The sequence below is a fragment of the Juglans microcarpa x Juglans regia genome, chromosome 4S (assembly GCF_004785595.1).
Source record: "Juglans microcarpa x Juglans regia isolate MS1-56 chromosome 4S, Jm3101_v1.0, whole genome shotgun sequence".
In the NCBI taxonomy this organism is placed as follows: Eukaryota; Viridiplantae; Streptophyta; class Magnoliopsida; order Fagales; family Juglandaceae; genus Juglans; species Juglans microcarpa x Juglans regia.
Window position 1 is genome coordinate 8,089,053 of NC_054601.1, and position 15,718 is coordinate 8,104,770.

General features: G+C 31.5%; 2 long non-coding RNA genes across 2 annotated transcripts; both read left to right on the forward strand.

The window, feature by feature from the left end:
• The first annotated feature begins 1,701 nt into the window (after positions 1–1,701).
• On the forward strand, positions 1,702–3,479 carry LOC121263471. The gene is made up of 2 exons (XR_005940267.1): positions 1,702–2,027; positions 3,314–3,479. It is a non-coding gene; the product is annotated as an uncharacterized LOC121263471 (long non-coding RNA).
• Positions 3,480–11,624: 8,145 nt separating this feature from the next.
• Positions 11,625–15,317, forward strand: LOC121263878. Its single transcript, XR_005940367.1, has 2 exons — positions 11,625–12,020; positions 15,083–15,317. It is a non-coding gene; the product is annotated as an uncharacterized LOC121263878 (long non-coding RNA).
• The last annotated feature ends 401 nt before the right edge of the window (positions 15,318–15,718 follow it).

The window sequence follows — 15,718 nt, forward strand, 5'->3', positions numbered from 1 at the left end:
AAAATAATAATTTGAACCCAAATGGAGAGAGAGACCAAAGAGGTCCCAAATTTAGATGGTTCAGCAACGGTGGAGCAAATGAATGGGCACCAAGAATTTGAATGAGGGATGATATGACCCAAATTGTACAAAAATTCGGGTTGTCCTTTCCTTTTATGCTAGGTGTGGGACCACGTACCCCAAATTTGGGATGAGGTCTCCCACTTGCCACTGTCTTTTTGGTACCTCCCATTCTTCTCCTAATAACAAATGGTAGGGGTTTTTACTTTTTAAATCAGGGTGATAATATATGATACGACTCGTTAATTTAATACGAACACGATATGATAATAGTATATTTGAATTTAATCTTAACGGATTTAGATAAAAATAGATTAGTCCGTTAAGCTACGATTGCTTAACGGGTTGATAACGGCCGTTATGACTTCCCTCACATTCATCTTCATTCTTCACTCGTAAAAGGCCGCCCCCTTCTTCTCAACCCTGTCTCGCTGCTCAAGCCTCAACCGCCAGCTTCTCTCCAAATCTCTAGCAACAAGATAAGTTAACATCTCAAACCCTAGCACTTGAATCTCAATCTCTGGTATTGAAATATTGCTTTGATTCGATTTGGTGGATGATGATTTGAGATTTCCCATCATTCTTTATTCTTCAAGCTCCCTCTCTAAAGATTTCCATGGTTTCAACTCTCCATTTTCTTGGAGGGAGACAACATCTTGGATCTCTTTCCCGATGATTCACAGTGTCTTGGATCTCTAACTGTGGTGACTCTTTCTTAGTTCTCCTATGATCTCCTATCGTGGCGACCCAAAGAAAGAATTTTTCTTGATTCTCCTACCATTTTTTGGATTTCCTACTATGACGATTCAACATTTTTCTTGGTTCTCCTTTCATTTCTTTGATCTCAGATCTCCCTATCTAAAGTATTTCTTGTTTTTCTTTTCCTACCATTTCTTGGATTTCCTACCGAATGAATGTCGATGCCTTTTTTTTTTCCTTACCGTTATACAAGATAACTTTATGAAGCATCTACTTCGATCAATTTTCTTCATCTTTAAAAATAAAATTCTTACTCAATTTCGAAAAGGTCCAAAATCTCCCAGATTTCAAGCACAAATTCAAAGAAACCTAGGGCCCCATCAAGATGTCGGCACCTTCTTTTTTTTTTAACAAAATTATATGGCCTGGGACTATTCATGAACATTAAGTCGTGCTAGCTTTTAATTATGAAAATATGGCCCGGGACCATTCATTTGCTTAATTCAGCTTATTTTCTTCTTTTTGCTCATTAAGCTTTTTATTTCTTATTTGAATTTGCATGTCTAATGTGGTGTGTGTATATATATTATATATATATATACAAAGTGAAGTAAATGTGAGCTTAATTAGCATGTGAGTTTTTACTGTAGAAGAAAACTACTTGTCATAACATTCATGCATGTGAGCTTAATTAACTTAATCTCTGAAATCTATGCATCTAAATAGGAGATGCTCTCCCAACTTACAGTGATCATGAATATGCATGAATGGGTGCATTATGACGACTTGTTAGTAAAACTTCCTGCAGTCAATTTGAAACTTTTAAACCATGCTTGTTTGTTATGGATTGTGGTAGTGTTTTGGAATGCTGATTTTATTGTTATATTCTTGTAAAATCATGCTAATTTTTCATGTTCGATTTTGTTTTGTTATGTCAGATGTTTGAGGCAGCAGGCGAGAAAGATGATTTGATTGACTTGGACTTGCAGGAAGATGTCTCAACAAGTTGTCAAAATGAGGAAGGGAAGGCGAAACGAAGGAAATGATCAAATATGTGGAGTTTCTTTAAGATGCTTCTTGATTCTGAAAACATTGATGATGATAACATTGACAAGCCATGTGTCAAGTGCAAAATGTGTGGACAAACATATTTCATAGCGAACAAATATGAAACTGAAAATTTGAAGTGTCACATAAACTCATGCCCTAGAAGAAGTTCACGAGATATTAGTCAGTTGATGTTAGTACAAAATAGTGGATCTTTGTTGGTAGGTGCTTCTAAATTTGACATTGAGAAATTTAGAGACATATTGGTTGGCTGTATTATGAAGCATGAATTGCCATTTCGATTTGTTGAATATTCTAGCGTAAGATCTTTATTACAATATTTGCGTCCAGATGTTCCATTGATATCTAGAAATATAACTAAGGTTGACTTGGTTAAGATGTATAATCGAAAAAAAAGGGTTAGATCTTCGTTGTTTGATGCTCCTGGTAGAATTAGTTTGACCTCTAACTTGTGAACTTTCATAACTATTGATGGTTGGTTATATGTGTTTTATAGCACATTTTCTTGATACGAATTGGGTTTTACAGAAAATGGTGTCAAACTTTTCTTTTATGCCACCACCACATAATGGCATATAATTGTTTGAAAAAATTTATAATTTGTTATGTGAGTGGGGAATTGAAAACAAGATTTTTACTTTGACTTTAGACAATGCTTCTTCAAATGATATTTCAGTGGAGATGTTAAGAACTCGATTGAACATTAAGAAAGCCCTTGTTTGTGATGGTGAGTTCTTCCATCTTAGATGTTGTGCTCATATCCTTAATTTGGTAATACAAGATGGGTCAAAGGAGATTGATTATGTTATCAAAAAAATTTATGAAAGTATCAAGTATGTCAAAGGATCACAATCTAGAAAACAGAAATTCTTAGAATCAACCAATCAAATGTCTTTGGATAGTAAGAGAGGGCTGAGACAAGATGTCCCAACTAGATGGAATTCTACTTTTCTGATGCTTGAGAGTGCTATATTCTATCGTCGTGTTTTTTGTCATTTGGAGTTGACTGATTCAAATTTTAAGCATTATCTATCCACACATGTTGGTTTGAAATATTTGTTTGTTTGTTTGTTTTTTTTTTTAATAGAAATTTGATTCATTTCAAGCTTATGATCTTAATGCCCACGTACAAAAAGGTCAATTGGAGCTCTATTTGGATGAACCTAGGCAGATAGAAATGCTCCCCTTGATATTCTTTCCTTTTGGAAAGGAAATGAATTTCGTTATCCTGATCTTGCTTGTATGGCCCGTGACATTTTGAGTGTTCTTATTTTTACAATTGCATCTAAATCAACCTTTAGTGTTAGTGGACGTATCATCGATCAGTTTAGGAGTGCATTAAAACCAAATATTGTTAAAGCATTGGTTTGCATAAGAAATTGGTTATATGGCGAGAAAGATAAGTTATTTTTAATTTTATTAAATAATGTACTGTAATGCTTTTCAATATAATAATTTTATTTACTTATGCTATTTTTTTAAATAGAAACACATGAAATGAAGTTGGATGAGCTAATTGAAGATGTTATAGAGTTCCATACCAGCAAGACGATGGAGGACGCTTCAATTCCTTCTATAAATCATTCAAAAGTTTAGTTGTGTTTATTATTATTCGGATTGTAACTTTAATGTTATTACAATATATTTATGTTTGTCTCGTTTATTGTAAGTTTGGAGTACTTATGTTTAATATTTGGTATTGTTGGGATTTTATTTTTGGTATTTGGTATTGTTGGGACTTAAGTTTGGACTTTGTTATATGGTTGGATGTATTGTTTCTTTATTTGGTATTTGGTATATTTGGAACTTAAGTTTGGAATTTTTCATATTGGCTAGAATTTTACAGGATTGTGTCTTCGTGATATTGGTTAGTTGTATTCAATATATTGTGTCTTTATTGTCAAAGGTCTGTAACCTGATTGATATAACCCCCAACCTTCAAAATAGAAGTCTGGAATTCGAAATCCTCCTCTTCTAACTCAATATATATATATATATATATATATATATATATATATATTGTGTCTTTATTAATAGGAATCGTGTTCAATGGAACAGGGCCTATTCTACTTGTAGTTGGCATTTTCTTTTTGAAGGATATTGAATTGTCATATTGGTTTTAATTTTATTAGATGTTAACATATGAATAATAGTAATGTTTTTTTATTAGTAGTTAGTTTTATGTTTTTGGATGATATTGTGATTTTAATTTTAATGTGAAATTATATGAATTAGGTTAAAATAAAACGGGTTGAAACTGGTTAGTTCAACCCTTTAACATATAACAAGTTGAAATGGGTTGAGATGGATTGTGTCGTGTTGACCTATTTTTTATTAATTAATAACGGGTCATAACATGTCGTGTCGTGTCAACCCGTTATGTTAATGGATTGTGTTAAGGTTTGAAATCTTGACACATTAAGCTTAACGGATAGTGTTCGTGTTGACCTATATAATATAATATTTATGTTTCAATATAACATGAATACGATCCGTTAACACGATTTGTCACCTCTAGACTCTTAAAGATGCATCAAGATTGATCTTTTTTTTTTTTTTTTGTAAATATCTTTTTCCTTTTTATAACTAATGCTAGGATCCATATTATAAACGGAATATTATTATTTTTTAATATATTTTATTAAATTAAAAAATAGTATTATTTTTAAAATTTATTTAAGTTCTATTAGGCTTTGATGAGTCTGAATTTAAAAAAATTATGTAAAGATCTTAACCTAAAAATCTAAACCTCAGTTTGGATTGAGAGTTAATTTTAATTTATGTTATCATATCTTATCATTATAATGTTTATAAATTTTTATATAAAATATAATAAATAATTTAATTTTTTAAATTTTAAAATAATAATATTATTAAAAAATAATATTTTATTTAATTTTTAATTTTTATCTGAATTAATTTCGTTGTTGCAAAACTAGAAAAAAGTGTAATACAAACAATAACATTAACTAACCAGACAAAAAGATGATACAGCACGTTTAATGCATCATAAATCAGAACAGATCAGATGTTAGGAATAGAGCAATAAATGCGAACCAATGAATTAGAGGTTAGCTAAAAGAGATGATAAAGTTACCTGTGTTGCCTGCGATTTGGTGCAGAAAATTCGAGCAGCCAGCCCACTCTGACAATGAGAGGGTGTGTGGGGGAGCCACGTACCCTAATAGCATGATCATTAGATCGGCTATCCCATTAATTATAGCTTAATTTCATATATATATATATATATATATATTATCTTTTATCAATCTTATTCTAGACCTAATATTTCGTACGTTCAATTATCTATTTAAATTCTATATAATGATAGAATATTATTTAATTATAATTTTATTATTTTTAAGAAAATTTTGGGTCATATTTTATTTTTATAAACAAATAACATATATTTTATTTTAATTATCATAATTTATAACACATAATTTTTCAATAATCTTTTTCTTTTGAAACACAACAGTTATATCGTTCATTCTAATTAAATTATTATTTATTTATATTCTCAATAATTATTATTTACAAGTGAGAATGAAGGATAAAATCTAAAACTATAAAAAGCAGTTAATTTAATATTGTACAAACTTTTCTTGTAAGTTGTACTGTTTGATTAGGTAGAATAAGAGAAGAAATTAAGATGACCTTTGTATGGATGAAGTGAAATTAAGATGACCTTCATTTTGTCTATAAGTCAATATTGGTTTTCATTCTAATTATCCATAATTTGTGTTATAACATGATTTGTGGTTGTACCATATTCACTGCAATAATAAATACTAAATGTGTTTCAAATGAGTTTACAGCTCAATGTTTCGACAAAGAGATTTTATAAAAATAAATTCAGAAAATAGCGTGACTTCATACGATTCGTTAAATTTACCTTACAATAAAAGTAACTTTACAATCTGACATATTACATAAGAAAAATTCTACTTATCATTCCCTACATCACACACCAATATGTGATTTGTCATTATTGTTCTTCTATTTAAACACACACATATTGATACGTAAATATGTGTTTATATAGAATGACAAAAATGACAAATCATATATTGGTGTGTGGTGTGCATTCAGGCCATATTTTTTTCGGATCCGGTCCAGAATCCGGATTAATCCGAGCGGGTAAGATATTCAATTACGGATCCAGAACCGGTTACGGATTTGGTTATATAACTGGATATTCGTAACCCGGTTACAATTTAAAGAAACAGTTCACACATTGTTTTGTGCATCATGCCATCAGCATTTCAATTTCCTTCAAAACTTCAGCCCAACTAAATCCTGGGCCCTAACTTCATTTCAGTCTCTCTCTTCCCTAAAAACCCTAGCATCCCTCAACGAAACTTATCGCCGCCATCCCCCCTTAGACAAAGGCAAAACTTTGAGATTTGATCTCTCTTGCTCTCCTTAGTCTTTACTTAGTGTCCTGTTATAGAAGCGGAGTAAGCACAAGGAGCCTTTATTGACCCAGATCTTGGCTTACAAGCAGCTTCGACCAGATCTGCCCAACTTGGCTTCACCATTTGGTTTGGATAGATTAGATCTGGGTTTTATGTTTTTGTTTGTCCATATCCATTTGGTCTGTGAATCTTGGTTGTCGTTCTAGATTTGAACGTTTTATGAGGTTTTTTAAATTTCTTATTATAGATTTGGCGTAGTTTATGGAGACCAGTTGGATGTGTGCTTTGTGTGAAATGTTTCTGTCTTAGTTTTGAAATTCTTGCAGATCTCTTTCATGTAGGACTCATTGAGATAGCTAATGACTTGAATCTATTCTTGATTGTTTGTTCTGTCCTTTCTATTCCTCAATAATCTTTTTGAACTCTAAATGTGAATATGGGTTTTTGTGTTTGTGTTTAAATCTAGATGCAATTTGCCCATATCTGAGTTTTTGTCTTTAAATCTAGATGCAATTTGCCCAGATCTAGATTTTTGTGTTTGTGTGTGTGAATAAACTATATATATGCTTTTGACCAAAAGAGGGCATAAGCTTGTTACCCTAGCAGCTTGATGTCAGAAAATGGTAATCAATCTTTTCTGTGGAAGGGATGTTGTGTCCATGAACTTGTATTTGAATAATATTTTGTTTCAAGTAGAAGATGTATTACTAAATATTTTGCTTTGTTTAAAGACTAAAGTAGAAGATGTTATCTATGTTAACTTGCTTTTTAACATGCATTTTGTAACTATTTAAAATTTTCTGTTCTTTATATATATATTTTTTGTATTTTTGTTTAATGAGCAGTATATATATCTAGCTTGTTGCTGAGAGATTTAGTAGTTTTGTCAAGCTACTAAAACATATGTTCTATTAATATATTTGCATGTTAGTAATTATTTGTCAAGCTGCTGATCATAAATTGAGCATCAATATATTCTTTTCCTATCAACCAATATGTTTGAATATGTGCTGAAGTGTTTTATCTTTGATAGATTAAAAATGACAGAATAGCCAAGCTTATTGTGCTGCCATTGTTTCCCCAGTTCTCCATCTCCACAAATGGGTCAAGCATTTGTTTCTAAATCTATTTTTAATATTTTATCTTTATCGATTTTTAGTATTTTATCATTTACTAAATTTGTTTTCAGAATAGTTTTGGTACTATTGACCAATTTGGATGGAGACAATGAAGAAGATGAGTAGCAGCATCAGTATGACTCTTTGGAAATATTGAGAGAAATATTTCTATCTTTGTTTATATTGGAGGTAGATAGTCATAGCATTGAGTGTTATATCTTGATATTGTTGTGATGTATTATTATTTATTTTGTTTGTAAATTGATGTTTTGCATTGTGATTTAAACAACAATGTAATATGCAGTGTATTGTGTGTGTTGATGTTATTATTAATTAGTTTGTTTTATAAAAAATCTGAATGGTCAATAAAAAGCTTAAAATGCCTATAAAGATATTCATTATATAAAAAATGCATATAAAAAATAATAAACACAATGGCCTATTAAAAAAAGGCCTTTAAAAAGTGTTAAAAATATATATTTTTCTAAAAGGCTTTTAAAGTGTTTAAAAGATATGTTTTTTTTAAAAAAAAAAAAATCAAAAGTACTAAAAGAATTTTTTTTTTTAGAAAGTGATAAAAAAAACCGTTTACAAAGTGTTAAAAAAATAATTTAGAAAAAAATAGTGTCAAACCGGATATAAACCGGATATCCAGTTACAATTCAGATATCCAGGCCCAAATCCGATACCCGCCTGGATTTTGGCTTGATTTATATCCTTCCGGTTTTAAAAAGCTGGATCCAAATGTTCCCGGATATCTAGATCCGGATGCACAACCTTAGTGTGGTGTGAATATGATAAGTAATATTTTTCGTTACATCAAACCACATCGGTTTGTGAACTTACTTTTGTAAAAAAAATTTGTGACTAAAATATTTTTCTTTTTTTAAAATAATAAATTTCTATTTATAAATATGCATATTGACACATTAAGACTCCGTTTGGATATAAAAAATATTTCATCTCATCTTATTTCATCATTACAATTTTATCAAATTCTTACATAAAATATAATAAATAATTTAACTTTTTCAAATCTCAATTTAACTTTTTTAAATTCTAAAACAATAATAATATTAAAAAAATAATATTTTAACAATATTTTTTTTAACTTTCATTTTTCATCTAAAACTATCTCATTTCATCTCTGAATCCAAACTAGCCCACGTCATTATCAAGAAAGTCCATTTGTAAGTTACATAATTTTTGAGTTTTTGAGACTAAGTATTCATTGAGACATGATAGGAAAATGTATTGTACAGTTATAGAATGTGCAAGTCTCACGCATTATTTAACAAAAAAATTAATAAATTTGTGATCTACATGAAAAAATCTATTAAGTTAATAGTAGGCTCTGTCTTTTAATAAAAGTGTAAAATTTACACATTCTAAAATTATATATAGTATATTACTAGTCATGATAACCATGATACTTGGATTATTTTTATTTATTAATGTTTATATATATTTGAAAAAACAAATTACTTGCGCCTTCGTATAATTTGGAAAATAAAAAAGAAGGTAATAAATCAATAAAATTTCTTCAAATATAAAAAAAATTATATAAAATTAAATTTATAAATTAATGCAACGTTATTAAATCTACTCTAGAATGAAAAAAAAATTTAGAATCTTACGCTCGGGCTGTATCGGTTTAGAAATTTCGGAGGCACCCTTTTGGGGTGGAGGAGAGAATCTAACCGTCAAAGGGCATTCATTGATTGGAGAGACTATTAGCTAAACAAGTGTAGGTGGTGCCACGTGGGTTACGATGAGATTTCTTTCCCCACATGGGGCCATGCATGCAAAGATCCCAAAACTGACGCTTCTAAGCTCCGCACATGGTGATGTTTATGCGTATATCGAATTATGCAGAAAACTCAATGATTACTGCAAACAGTTTGAGAAAAAGGAGAGTGGAGGATGTATGCTTCTCTTACTTTAATTCACAAATCATTTTTTACCGTTGCCGTTGCACATCGCATGTTCCATAAATGTGGGAAAAAAGTGTTAAGCAATCTGCGGCATTAATTGATCTCTTTCCTTTCTATTGGGTTGTAATTTAATATAGTTGTAACTTGTAAATATTGATTGATCATGTTTCTTAATTGTACATAGGTTGGAACGTTAAAAGCAGGCCCCACATTAAAAGAGAAACAAACTTATTATAAGCAATACAACATTATTTCTATTTACGACTGTATTTAATATTATTTTTATTTTTATTTATTCTAAATTTTAAGAAAAATAAATGTATTATAACCAATACAACATTATTGAACATGTAATATTGTCCACTGGTTACAAGTATAATTATAAAAGAAAATAAAACTTACTTATTCATATATCAGTTATTGAAATGTTAAAAATCATGAATTTTAAATTTTAAAAATATAATAAAATAAATTTTATAAATAAAAATATAAGTACATATAATACTATTCAATTATAAATACGTACCCTAAACCTTACACATCATCTTTAATTACTTTCTCTCTAAATCCAAGTCCTTAAAATTTGTGAAATATCCATCATTGACGAAACAAACTTATTATAAGCAATATAACATTATTTCTATTTATAACTGTATTTAATATTACTCTTATTTTTATTTATTCTAAATTTTAGATTTTAAGAGAAATAAACGTATTATAAGCAATACAATATTATTGAACATGTAATATTGTCCACTAGTTACAGGTATAATTATAAAAGAAAATACTAAATATATTTCAAAAAAACTTACTTAATCATATATTAGTTATTGAAATGTTAAAAATTATGAATTTTAAATTTAAAAAAAAAAACTAACAAAATAAATTTTATAAGTAAAAAAATAAGTGCATGTAGTACTATTTAATTATAAATACGTACCCTAAACCTTACACATCATCTTTAATTACATTCTCTCTAAATCCAAGTCCTTAAAATTTGTGAGATATCCATCATTGACGAATCAAATTAAGGACATCTACAGAGTGTACGATCAGGAGATCATAAAAAAATCGAAGTGTCTCCAATTCCATGCATGTTACTCCAATGAACACTCTTCTCGAGGGTTAGCACTCTTGCAACTTGGGATCAACAACAGCTTCCGATCGATATTCCAAACTATCTATGGTTTTTGGGTTGATTAGACTTATGCCACTGCTTTGCCTGGATGCCTTTCACATTTTGGATCTTCGAGTTTGATAATAAAAATGATTTTCTTGTTGGTTATAGGGAAATTGTACCACATTTTTGGTAACAATAATCCCCACCGAACTGCACTGCAGCAAGTTGGGCTCACGTGTAGTACGATAATTATTGCGTTATAACATGGGAGTACTTTTGAAATTAAACAAGAAGCATGTGAAAGTTTGGAATGAAAGAAATGCAATCGAAGCATGTGAAAGTACGATAATAATTCAAATTTGACTTCCCACGTTTTCCTTCTCTTGTAATCCTTATTTGAAAGCTTTGGCGACTAACAGGAAATGCAATCAAGAATATTTTGATGAAAATGATAGAGCGGTGCTAGTCGGCCGCCCAACTCTTATCTGTAGACGTTACGGCTAGTTCATTCTTTTTTTTTTTTAAATATAGTTAAATATTTTTTAAAAAAATACAAATTCACTAGTAGTAACTTTTTAAAGATTTAAAAAAATTAAAATGTATTAACGGTCAAATTCAAGAGACATACTAGCATTTTTCAAAACGATATTCAAGTAGAAGAGGATTTTTAAGATTCCATAAAAAATTAAGAGGTTAAGAGTGTTTCTAAAACCCTACCAATTTTTCAATTTGGTTTAAAAAAAAAAACATATTTAAAGCAAAATAACGTTCAAAAACACAAAAAGAAAGAAGACTAAAAACTAGGCTCTTTCTAGCATTTTTGTGTTTGTGTTTTTTAGATGGTCGAGTAGCATTATTCATATTTTTAATCTTGTATAAAGATGATAAAAGATAGAGAAATGTTACTATTTATGTTGTCTCAGTTATACCGCTTATTTTGCCATATTGACGTGGTACCACACGGTGATGCCACATGGTTTATTAAACAAATAAAGAAAATTAAAAATATAAACATAAAAGGGATACAGGGAACCTATAGTTTTAATTTTTCTCTTTTTATATTTTCTAATATCATTTTGTTTTGAATATATTTGTTTCTTATTTTTTATTTTTTATAATAAAAAATATATATAAGACATATAAAGTATACTTTACAGTATTTATAGCTCCCCGAATGAATTTCTCAAAGACTCGCAACAAATCTATCTGGTGGAAAATTTTAAAGGAGCTTTATGGACCGGCTATGAAACTTGTCTACTTCCAAGCCCAACCCAAGTTTGAAGCGGACCCCACATAAAAGTGGGCCTTTACCTTTCGAGTGGAATTATATTCATAGTATCCAGAGATAGAGTACACAGTCGATATAAAATCGAGATCGAATTACGACGACGGAGCGGGGCAATAGCAAATTGGCAATGGCGTTGATGAGGGGAGAGCCGCTGGTGACGAAGCTGGCAGTCTTGGCAAAGTACGTTGTTCTTCCTGGGGCCATGGCCGCTGCTCTCATCTACTCTCCTCCCCATTACGGTTACTCCGACAAGTCCAATAAATCCAACAAATAAAAGGCCCCCACAACCTCTCTTTCTATTTCACTACAAGTTGGGTCCGTCACTTCTTTCTTCCTCTTTTATTGCAACATTTATCTTTTTTTTATTTCTTTTCATTTTTGGTTAGGGTTAGGGTTACAGACTTACAGTGTTGCTCTTATTTTGCGAATGCTTTTGTCTGCTGATTTCCAAGACTGATTTGAGGTCTGATTGTTAGGGTTAGGGCTTTGAGTTGAACGTGTGCGCGCGTGTGTGCGTGCATATATATATAATTTTGGAAAATTAGATCAGCGATTGATAGTGGAGCCCATGCAGTCGCTGAGTGTTCGATATAATCTGCGTTTCCCTCGTCCATAATATGCCAAATATACATTATTTTTTGGTCCATCTCGGTATATATCCAAATTGTTTATTTTTAATTTTTTACGCTTGTCCTCACTCCACAGATTGCCAATGAGATATTCCTAGTTTGGTGAACCGCATAGAAATTAGTACTTTATAGAATTTTCTATTCCCTCGTTCATATTGTCGGGGTATATGTATAGGTCCAAAGGCTTCAGTTTTTACCTGTACACACTGCATATTTAACTGAGGAAATAAAAACAATTCTGTAACTTCTACCTGATAAGAGCATTGCCAAGTCCAAAATTTAGCTAGAATCTTAATTTTTGGCTATAGTATCAATTTTTAACTAAATGAGTCTACATTGGACTAGCTATCTTAAAGTTAAAATAATAATATAATATTATATATATATATTTTGCAAATACAATTCTTATATTTTCAAGATCTTCATGCTTTGTAGAAATTGCTTTGTAGAAATAATGTGTCTACTCTATGAATATTCGCAATCAATAGAATAAATAATATGCATGACATGCATGTTTTACCATTCAAAGAGAGAGGGAAGTGATGAAATAATAAAATATTGCTTTCTATTGTGAATAGTAGCTAGCCATGTTTGGAGAGGACTTAAGATTTACTGTAGCTCAAGTCTTAAGCTTTGGACTATTGGCTAGTCCAATGTGGAGACTTTTTCTCACATCTAGCTAAAGTTTGGACTTGCATTGGCATTTGGCTAGTCCATTGCCAATGCTCTAAGGTCGCTTGCCCACCCAAGGTTATATAAACTCCGATGTTTGAAAATGTTGGTTGTGGGATACTGCATCTAGGCTTCTGATTCCTGTTTTTGGACTTAAAAGATGGCTACAAGAACTGTAGACAAGTTTGGTGTTTGTTCATGATTGTTCATGGTGATTTGGGGTCCTTTTATGTAACGCCTCAATAAAAGGCCTAAACCACATGGCCTATACTCCAAAAAGGACTAGTCAATGATACAATTGGAGCCCTATTGGAATCTTATAAAGAGCAATAACTTTTTCTTCCTAAGCAATGTGAGATCTCATTCACCACCTACCCTTATTCTTATCGTATGGGGTATCACAATCTTCTCTCCTTAAATTCTCGAGTTCTTTGTCTGGCTTGTCCGTTGTAGGTAGCATGGCTCAAGTCCTACATTTCTGGTTGGGGTAGACTTTGATACCATTTGTAACGCCTCATTAGAAGGCCCAAACCACATGTCCTATACTCCAAAAAGGACTAGTCAATTATACAATTAGAGCCCCATTGAAACCTTATAAAGAGCAATAACTTTTCATTCACAAGCGATGTGAGATCTTATTCACCGCCTACCTTTATCCTTATCATATGGGGTATCACATTTTATCTGTTTCAGTTGGAGGTTTATGCTCATAGTATGGTTTTTTAATTCTGTCGAGGCAATGCTTGTGTAATTACAACATCCCAAATGGGAGGATGGCTGCTTCTTTGGGCAATCTATATTTTTAGTTGGGTAACCTCCTATGAGGTTTTCACTCTAGACTATCTTGTGTTAGATAGTCTCTAATGCGTATGGGATATGTTCCTCCCTCCTTCCCCCTCTCTCTCACGCATGCTTACACACCTCTTTGGGCCTGGTTGATTTATTCCCTCTTCTATATATGTTTCATGTTTCATTTCTTGCTTCAATAAATCTAGCACCACACCATATTATCATAGTGCAAACTAAAGTGTTGCCGCTATAGAATTATTACATACCTTCAAGTAGCCTCATATAATGTTAAACAATATTCCATTTGAGTTCTAGAATGTAATTAAGTGCTTCTTTTGTATACTTCCTGTGTACATGAGCTTTGCCTAGTTTCATTAAATAAAGATTTTCTTACTTAATTGAATTAGCAATAGCAATTTCGCATGATAGTCTCCTTTGATGATTGAACAGGGAATGTTTTAGAGTACTAGTGTAGCTTCTGCAGTAAAGTAGCCAATTAGCGGGTGATTGTTTCTATATATATATATATATATATATTTTTTTTTTTTTTAATATTGCCCATGCTGTGACATAAAGATGGCTTGTATACAAGAGAATCATGATTCCGATTGATCATTCATCATCCAAACATTCCAAATAGGAAAATGATTTACAAAATATTTTTCACAACACTTTACACAACTATGTTTCAAGTGGTGTATTTTTGTAAAATTACTTATAAAAGCACATCATTTTACAAAAATTCCCCCACCTTAAAAAATAGTTGTGAAATGTATTGTGTGAATATCATTACTCCAGCTTGTTTGAGAATGAAGAGATAAAGTTCTACTTTCAAACCCCAAGGGGTTGTCCCAAGTGGTGAAGGCCTTGGTCTTGGGCATCATTCTCTTCAAGGTCCAAGGTTCAACACCTCACGGGTGCAAATCTTTGAGAGCCACACCTCCTGGTAAAAAGCCAGCAATTTAACCAGTTCTGTGTAACAAAACTTCTGAGGGTGCGGTGCACGGGGCGGGGGTATACTCTGCAGGGGTGTGTCTGAAGGGTCCTGCCTTGGAGAGGTTCCCCAACATATAAAAAAAATAAAAAAAAATAAAAAAATTCTGCTTTCAATACAGAAAGCGTTTGTTGATTTATCTATTGCTTTTGTAGTTGGTGCTTACTCTACCCTTTTCGTAATTTCTTTCTTGTTCTGTGATGAAGGGACTCTTAAGTTGGTTCTGGGCAACAGCTGTCCCCTGTTATCTTCTGTTTCAATTTGTACTAACTGTTAGTTTTCACTTTTTTCAGGGCCATCTTGATCACTTGGGCATGCATGTTTGTAAAAATACACTATTTTTATGAAACCGGGGGTATGTAATAAATTAATAATTTTCTGATCAATTTTTGAATTTTTCTGTGGTTATTCAGAGAGATAAAATGTGTGGCTCGTTTGGAAGAACTTGAGTAGTAACTTTCTTCTTTCTTTGACTTTGCCCTCAACTAAACTTTATCCAATCAATGCAAGATTGCCTCAATCTTAAAATTGTGGGTTGTACAAATACGTAGTTTACTCATTTTCATGTCTTTGATATGTTTACAAGTGGCCGTCATTTGGCGACCAGCTATTAATTCTACATGCTTGAGCAACCAGAGCATTGCATGGTAGAGTATCAATTACGATGGCCTACTGTGACGCGTTAATACATTTTTAGGTTAAATGCATATACATATGACCGTGCTGTTCCAAGTATGCAGCACCTCATAATACGAGTGTAGTACCTGTTATGACACGTTGGTGTCAATGTTAAGGCTGTGTTTTGGTTTTTAACTCCAAGTTGCTAGGGGTTTGAATGAGTAACTAGGAAATGGTGAGCCTTGGTATATCTGAAAGCTATTGTGTAATGAACACAGGTTGGGAAGTTTTATCTTATTTGGGAATTGGAC